This window comes from Octodon degus, unplaced genomic scaffold (genome assembly GCF_000260255.1).
Source record: "Octodon degus isolate 3935 unplaced genomic scaffold, OctDeg1.0 scaffold00004, whole genome shotgun sequence".
Taxonomy (NCBI): Eukaryota; Metazoa; Chordata; class Mammalia; order Rodentia; family Octodontidae; genus Octodon; species Octodon degus.
In genome coordinates, this window is record NW_004524580.1 from 5,175,554 (window position 1) to 5,184,630 (window position 9,077).

At 35.8% G+C, this 9,077-nt stretch overlaps 1 protein-coding gene across 3 annotated transcripts in view; it reads left to right on the plus strand.

The window, feature by feature from the left end:
• Positions 1-9,077, plus strand: part of Nav3 (neuron navigator 3) — a 432,474-nt gene that overhangs the window by 50,559 nt on the left and 372,838 nt on the right. The window lies entirely within an intron of this gene.

The following is a 9,077-nucleotide window of genomic DNA, read 5'->3' on the forward strand; positions in this document are numbered from 1 at the left end:
TGTGGGACCTATGTCCTAAATCTTGTATTCTAACATATTAGCTCTAAGTCACAAGGCTCGGAACAGTACTCCATATTTGTGAATTCATATAATCTATCTTAAAATAGTGTAATTTATTTTAATGTAATGTAGTTTATTCAAATGAATGCATCTCTATTTGCTTTAGATTTCATTTGAGAAAAAAAAAATTGGAGGGGGGTTTCCACTCCTACGTAACTCATTGCTTTTTCCGTCAAGGACACAAATCCTCAAGGATATGGATATGTCCCATGTTTTTTTCTGATAGTCTTCTTGGTGCATTTGTTTGTTTTCATGACTAAGAACAAAACCCAGGGCCTTCATACTACGCTAAATATTCACGCTTTTTTTTTTTTTTTTTAATTTGGGAGGAAGTCTCCCTAAATTGCTCAAATTGAGCTTAGATTAGTGATTCTTCTACCTTAGTCTTTGAGAACACCAGGATTATAACCATATGCCTCCACTATTCTTGCTTTTACTTATGGTGGCTTGCTGAAAAAGCAAGAACAGTGGTGGCATAAGTGATTAAACTTAATACACATTTATGTAATTTTCATAATATTTTTTTAAAAATTGATTCTCACTCCATAAATAAAACAATGTATACCAATATCTAATAATTGGCCTGAAATGAGCTATGTAATTAGGGTTCCAACCTGTGCTACTTTTCCTCATAATTTATAGCTCAATCACTTTCTTCAATCATCAAAGTCAACATAAAATGCCTTTGAATGAGATTTTTAAGTTATTTATTTATACAGAACTCATTGTGAATTCCAATCTCTTTAAGAAAGATTAATTTTTTATGGACTAATGGAGTTTTGATAAGAGATTTCCAAGTTTATCAAACAAACACATATTAGGCTTCATTTATCATGTTAGATGCTAATAATACAAATATTGACCTCGTTTTGACAATAGTGCACTGTGGAGACACAGAAAATACACACAATGCTGCACCATCTTATGTGCATTCAATTGAGAAATTCCATTACTGGGACTGGTAAGGCAAGGAGAGAACGAGGTAGAGACAAAAGGAAAACCTTATAGTGTCATAGAAAATGCTGCCCGCCATTCCAGTCAGTTATACTCTTTTGTAATTGTGAAGCAGAAGACCCAGCTCTCTTGATTGATTGTAATTTCTATGTAACTTTACCTTATATTTTCAAACTTCATGCATTTTGCTTCATAGGGAACTTAAGGCTTTTCAAGGGAAAATTTGAATTGGGTGTATTTCTGCCTTTTGTGGTACCCTCAGGGCCAGTTTGCAGGCAGGGAAAGATTATAACTCAAATAGTTTAGAACTGTCGTAAAGTTTTACAGAAATCTGTATCGACTTGTGTGAGATGTGATGCCTATTTTCTCTACCAGAATATGAACTCCATAATAACAAAGACCAATCCTACCTTGTGTTCTATGTTACATCACTATCTTTAACAGAAACCTCCAGGATTAGTAAAAACTCAATAAGTATATGTTGGAAAGATAAAAGGAGTTATTTAGAAGTCAATTTCCTTTTTATACTATGAGATAATTAGATATGTATAATAGCTAAAGTCTGAATTAATTTTCCATAAACTATAAATTATCTTTTAAGAGTTTTAAATTAATTCACTATCAATTTATTTATAAAAATAAATAGTAAATTTTAAAGGACATAAAATACCTCATGGCATCAAAAACAATTGAGTGTAGAATGAGACTTTTGAAGGATACAAACACTGTCATGGTAAACACAATGATTTAACCACACAAGACTATTTAATAACTCAGTAAATGTACTTTTATGCTGCAGTGATTCATACAATCTAGAGCTCATGCTGTTTCATGGTATTTGAAATAGAGAATAACTTCTAATTCACTGTCAACCCCATTAGTAACAGATCAGTGTTAATGGCAACTGAATGGTGGAAACATGATTCTTATTAAAGATGTAGAAGAATAAATAACTTCAGCTTCTTCTTAATATCACATACAGGTACAATCACATGCTTGTGCTAGAGGAGGACACTGGTACTTGATGAGTACAGGAACACACATGCACTGCTTATACTGTTCAGATGCATCTTATATCTTGAGCAGAATATACATAGAACAGCTAATATATACATTTGGATCTTTCATGAGCGTGTGTAGTAGTTACCATTCCTGTCCTATGGGTGTCTGACCCCAGTTTGAATAATTACTCAAAACTGAAGACCAAATTACGATGATTTAAGAAAAAAAAATCTGAGAATTAGGATTCAGTCCTGGAATTATCTTAAGTTACTCTTTTGTTTTTGTTTTTGTTTTGTTTTTTCTTCTTTTGTATTTTAGGAAAGGGCCTACAGGGTGTTCAGGGTCTCACTACTAGATAGGACTCCCCTGGTGATTCTCCTGTTTACAGCCTCCCAAGAGCTGGGATTACAGGCGTGCACCACCATGCCCAGTCTCAACTGCAGCCTCAGAGTGCCCCGGGGGCAGGGCCAGTGCAGCAGGCTTGGGGATCAAACCCCCAGCCCTGTGCCTGCTTGCGTGTGCTTTAATCTGCTGAGCTATTTGGCCATCCCTTATGTTACTCTTATAAGCCTTTGTTTTATAAATTCTTCTGCTAAATAAATTCAATCAAATTTTATTTCATTAAATTTTTGAAGTTAGCAACCAGAGCACTTAGCTATTTATAGCCTATTTTTTTAGTTTTAAATAAATTATGAAATAAATACAATAATACTATTTCTATGGCTAGATTTTATATACTTCATATCTGACTATTCCTAGCTTGAACTAGAAAAATGCATGTATTTCCTAGTTTCCCTTTTTAGTTTAGTGAGAACATCTGTTTTGCTTTGATATTCATGTAATGCTTCACAAGGTAAAAGGCTTGCTCTCTTCTGACTTAGAAAAATATCTCTAAATCTCAATATAGCAACTACAAGATTATAATCTGAAGTATATAGATGACTTCTTTAGCAGAGCAATATTTCAAAAGAAGTGTTCATCAAATACATCTAAGCTTGCCTCCCTCAGTTATTGGTGCCTTAGGAGAGCATCACAAGCTGGGCCCAAAGAGTGTTCAAATCCAATCAACGTCTGAAATGTCTATAATATTTCAGGAACTAGTTCAAAAGGGAGGAATTGTGGCCAATATTCTAATATGATAAATGGTTTAATAAGTTAGACACAAGATAGTTCTCCAAAGCAGCCTGTGGTTAGGCAAATAGTTTCCACTCTTTCTTCTCTTCAGCAAGATTATTCCATTTCCTAAGTAGAAATCCTGTTAACTTAGTGTTCATGATGAAATATTTGAACCTTTCCTTGGTATTGTTCCTTGAAGTATTGGTAGGTAAAACAAACTAAAATAACAAAATAACTTAAACATATTTTCCAATGATTTATGAATGGTTTTCTATATTTATGCTGTGATTTGATATGAATTTACTACCAAAGATGATTTTGATGCTGACTATTTTGTGGTCATCATTATTTTCGCCTAGGGTTGAATTAAAAAAATTCCATGAAGCGCCTGCCTTTACATCTGCTTATTTATATCCTTGGCAAGTAAATACATGTTGTCTATTTGGATCAGTGGCCAAACACTTCACTTATTCTCAAAACTGGATTTTTTCCCACATGATTTAACATATTTCCATTTTTGTTATTTGTGGCTTGTGAAATTTTTTTTTCAAAGCAGTAACTACGTAAGCTACAATGACTTCATATAATGTGCTGCATCACGTAAATCACAAGCATAGATAACAATTTAACAAACACTTGTCCAGAGACATTGAAACCCAGAAAGTTGAAGATTCCATGCACAGTCCCCAAAGCAATAAATTTAGATGAAGCATTAAAGCCCTGTTTCCAGCCTAACTCGTCTTTTGTATTCTGTGCTTTTCCGAGAACCGTCCATCTCAAATGCTGTGTTCCCTTGTCCATTGATTGTGCTCCATTTTAGGGCCATCACTGATTCCTTCATCCCCTGCTCTCTGCAGCCCTGTGTTCAGCAGCCCTAGGCTGTGATTACTCCTCTCTTAGTCCAGCAAATCCTCTGAGCGGGGAAGCCGTCCCTCCTTCTCTTTGTTCTCTTCATGGCTTCAGGGAAATCAGCGTACACAGAAGCTTCTCAAACTTATTCAATAGTGGATCAATTTATATTTTTGTCAGATTACTATATTAGAAAGACACCCACAGATAATTAAGAGAAATAGTTCAAACCAATAAAATAAGTGAAAAAGCAAGTTGGCTTCCTGAATTAATTGCTAAAAGAAATGATCAAAACTTCTGTTTAACCTGTAATCCCAGCTCTTGGGAGGCTGTTAACAGGCAGATCACTATGAGTCCAATCTAGTTATGAGACTCTGAACATCTTGTAGACCCTTCCCTAAAAACAAAAACAACAACAAGAAAAAAAACATGTTTAATGTACAATAAGGATTTTGAAGTTGTTAGACTGGGACCACATAATATGCTGTTATAGCTGGGTAGAACTCCATATCACCCAGGGACTGGGGTTCGATACCCAGTACCACATGCTATGCCTGCCCTGCCCCTGGGAAGGCTGAGCTGGCCACTGAGGTCAGGTGTAGTGGCACACACCTATAATCCCAGCGCTGGGGCAGGTGAAGAAGGGAGGATCACTACAAGTCTGATCTGGGTAGTGACACTCTATATCAAATACATTTAAAAACAACAACAACAAAATCCTCCATATCAAGGTAGATAAGCAGCTATTTCCTACTTACAGTAACTTGGTTCACAAACTTTCTTCTTTCCATGATCCTGGTTGCAAACTGAATTGGACAAGATCAGATTCCAGAATTGTGGGAAGAAAAAAAAAATTATGAATTGACATATCACTGTACCTTCTTGATGGAAAATTATTTCTTTAGGTGATGTGCAAGGATTTACCAAAGTTCTTGGAAGAGGCAGCCTAACACCAGACTGTCTAGACATCATTCCAATATTGAAATTTACTAACCTTAGATTCTGAAAAAAAAATCAATGATCTCTATGAGTCCTCATTTTCTTCAGCTCAAAATGGGGATGAAAGTGGTGAAATTTATGTAAAGTGTTTAGTACTGGTAAAGAATCAATAAACACATGTTTATTTACAAAAGGGAAAATAAGAAAGAGGTAACAATTATTAGGTAGGTAATCAATTTTAGTAATTAAGTGAATGATTGGGGTCTATAACTGATGATTTCCTAGTTATGACGATTAACTTTGCTGTTGCTGGGGCCTAATACCTGACCCCATAACTTCCCGTAGGGGAGGTTCCATTGGTCTCCATGTTTCAGGAGCCTCAGGGCGTGGTGGGCTGGCTCCAAGGCGGGAACTTCGCTGGGGAAGGGCATGGTGAGCCAACGACATTCAGTGTCTGGTAGCTGAGAAGAGCAGCCGAACAGTGTCAGAGAAAACGGGGGCAAAGACCACGTACAGTACTCAAGGAATTACAGTCATAAAATTGCTTTCTATCTATACTTACACTAACGGATATCAAGAAAGCCGCAGATCAGGAGCTCTCCAATTTTAGCAGAAAATACCAAAGGTGACAAAGGACAAGCTATTTTTGCTCACCAGTGCTATCTTCCTCTAATTTAATCTTTACCTAGAATTTTATCTCAAATTCGTAATTTAACCTACTACATTTCACAGCTCCAGGCTTTTTCCTACTTCCTGACTTTCAGAAGCTACAGCCTTTTGACTTTAGATTTTTGAGACTGAAATTTTGCCCAGCACTTTCCCAGATTGTTTTCAAAATGGTTAGTGAGATGGTGTTGGTATCACCTTTGCAATGTGACAATTGCAATATTACTTAAGGTTTCTGTCCCTCCAATAAATGCTAAGACAGCTTATCTGCCACAATAAATATTAGAGTACATGTACAGCTGTTATATTTATTTAAATCATGCTCTACATGGTATTTCATGTTAATATAAAAATCTCAGTCATTTGAGTTAGTGAAAACATGAGAGACTTAATTATTAGAAAAATATTCCTGGAGATTTTATTATTTTAACCAGTTTCACCTACCACTTTCAACCAGCAAAATTAGAATGAAGTAGCCAATATAGAGTGTACCACAGACGTTGTGACCTCATGTAAATGTTTACACGGGTTAGAGAAGGTACCTGGAATGAAGACAGATCATAGTGTCAAGTACCGGGGAGATCTGGGGAACTGGGGATTCAGGATCTTACTTATGGGGCAGCTTCCACTCATTATTAGCAGAGGATAATGTGGGTCTGGCATAGCTAAATCTTCTCACTTCTGCAGAGTACCAGAAATCTAGAATTTTACATGCAATGTTTTGAGATTTAAAAACTGTCTAAAGCAGGGGAGATGGCTTAGTGGACTACAGCACTTCCCTGGCAAGCGCAAGGACCTGAGTTCAATCCCTGGTTCCACAAAGAAAAAAATAAAAACTGTCTAAAGTCTTAAAACAAACAAACAAACAAAACCCCATTTTTTTTAGACACTTTGATCCAGTACACTAGTCCTGCGCTGGCAGAAATTTCTCTTGTGTTCCTATTTTTCACACAAAATGCCCTACCTACATAAGGGAGATTCATTAAAATATTGGTGAGAGGAGCCACGTGTGAAAGAATTATATGAGGGTAAGTTCTTTTTTTCTTTCTTTTTTTAAAATGTGTTTATCTTTCTATTTATTTTTATTGAGAAATAAATATGAATGATACAGTTTCACAGCTGGTTAATAGGACAGTTTTGATAGTCAATACACTGTACATTGTTATCTTCTTAGTGGTTATCCATAGTACAAGAAGCAGACAGAATATTCTGTCCAAACACTGTTAGTGCACCTCTTTCTTCTCACTGAATTAAGCGAAAGTAGCTATAAATTTATCCTATTTTGTATATATAAATACAAAATGATCTTTCCTTTGTATCCTTTTTTTTTTTGTCCTGTCAGAGGTGAATATTCTATTGGCATCTAAATACTATAGGTGTTTGAATTCAACTAAATAATCTAACACTGTCTAGCAGTCTATAATATTAGTGGGTTATCCTCAGAAGTTATTGACTTGAGCCTTTTACAGCTCATCGTATTTATATGGATTTACTTTATATACCTCTTTTTTATACTTTTGTGCTGGATGGTTAAGACCAAGATATAGCAAGACTTATATAGCAAGAAATGTAACTTTTGTATCTGATAACGTCAGCCAAGTACTCTCAGGATTTATCCTGTAGCCCTGTACTGCCTTTTGTACATTCTTTTGTCAGTGTGTGACATGAGGATGAGTCACGGCCATTGCTTGACCGATTTGCTCTCTGTGAAAGCTTGAGAAAATGTTTTTTCTCTCCATGTGACTCTCCCCAGGCTCACTTTAGATTATCGAACACATTCCTCTGTGGCTCCATAATCTTCTTGATCAGAAAATTTGGAGCACAACTGAGTTACATGTTGTTACAGTACAGCTTCTCCTATGTCCCGAATCTTCACTGACCTTGAAAGGCTAGGGCCAAAATGTTGGGTAACCATGTAGCCCTTCCTTTTCTCCATAAAATGTATTTATAACAGGGTCCCACTACACAGATCAGACTTGTAGTGATCCTCCTATTTTCAGCCTCCCAAGTGCTGCGATTACAAGCGCACCCCACCACACCCAATCTCAGTCACCCTCTTAGCGTGCCCCAGGGACTGGGCCAGCATGGCAAGCAGGGGATCGAATCCCTGGCCCCTGAGTCTGCTTAAGCAGGGGATTTAATTTGCTGAGCAGTTTGGTCAGTCCTGAGGATAAGTTTTGATAAGAAAAAAAAAAAAAAAAAAAGGAAGAGTAGAGATGAGTATCTTGCAACAGGCATATTTTCAGCTTTATCCAAGGTGGATCTTGCATGCCAAGGTCCCTAGTAACAAGCAAGGATACCAAATATAAACAGAGTAGTAACAGAAAAAAAGTTGAAGAGCCACCAGATTTTCTGGTTTTTGCAAGGTCATCTTGATTTTAAAATACTTCTAGAGGATATTGATCTGTGTGTATGTAGATGTTTAGTTGGAATAATTTTCCTATTAGTCTTACTTTGATTTTATGCTATAATTTTCAACTGTTGTCTTCTAAGTGAAAACATTTTATCTTTATGTATAAAGCATAATAAGTTTATATTTTCTTAAATATTTCACCTTGTCTGCTCTGAGTAGGCATTATGATTCTGCTTAAAAATGTGTTCCTTCAGTGCTGCCTCACCCTCACTGCCATATGTATAATTCTCTCTCTCTCTTTTTTTTTTTTTTTTAAATTCCTGTCTGGAAACATTTACCCAAATGCTCCTTTTTAAACAAAATAACACAGATCTGATAAAAAGTGTCATGTTTCTTACTCCTTCACAAAGAAATCATATAAAAGTATAAATTATGACATAACCACTGAAAGTGGGATTTAATCATATTCTGACCTTTTGTGGCCATTTCGCTTGCTTTTTTATCTCATTTCCAGTAAAAAGTACAAACTTTTAATGCTGTTTTTAAGACAGTGGAAATCTGTTACAAAAATGAGCATGTGCCAATGTTGTCAAGTCCATGAATTAAGGTACATAGTAAGATTACGTTCTCATTTTAATTCATGACCACTTTAGATATGAATAACCATGATCTTTTTCAAAAGGGGGTTCACTACAATCCCATCTTCTAGTTTGTTAGGCTGTAAAATTAATTAAAAATGTGAACCATAACTCTTTGAAATTATATCTACTGCAGATACATACAGCTCATAGGTCAACTTGCAGATTAGGATACATACAGCTTATAGATCCACAGTGAAAACAGTAATGTAGCAAAACAAGGTACCGTAGAGCTCCAACAAAGGACCTTGGTTCTAAATTGTATTTCTTTTAGATGTATTTCATATAGAAATTCAATGTATGATTCTACTGTATCCCTGGCTCTGTATTAGGGAATGAAAATGAAGAGATGAATAGGATCAAGTGTTTCAAAGTCAAAGATTTAAAGAGAATTGGAAGATACAAACAACTGGTGTGGAAAAAGAATAGGACATGGTACAACTTGGTCAACATTGGTTTTAAATTTTTACAAAAACATAGGTTTGAAGAAACATTCCTAC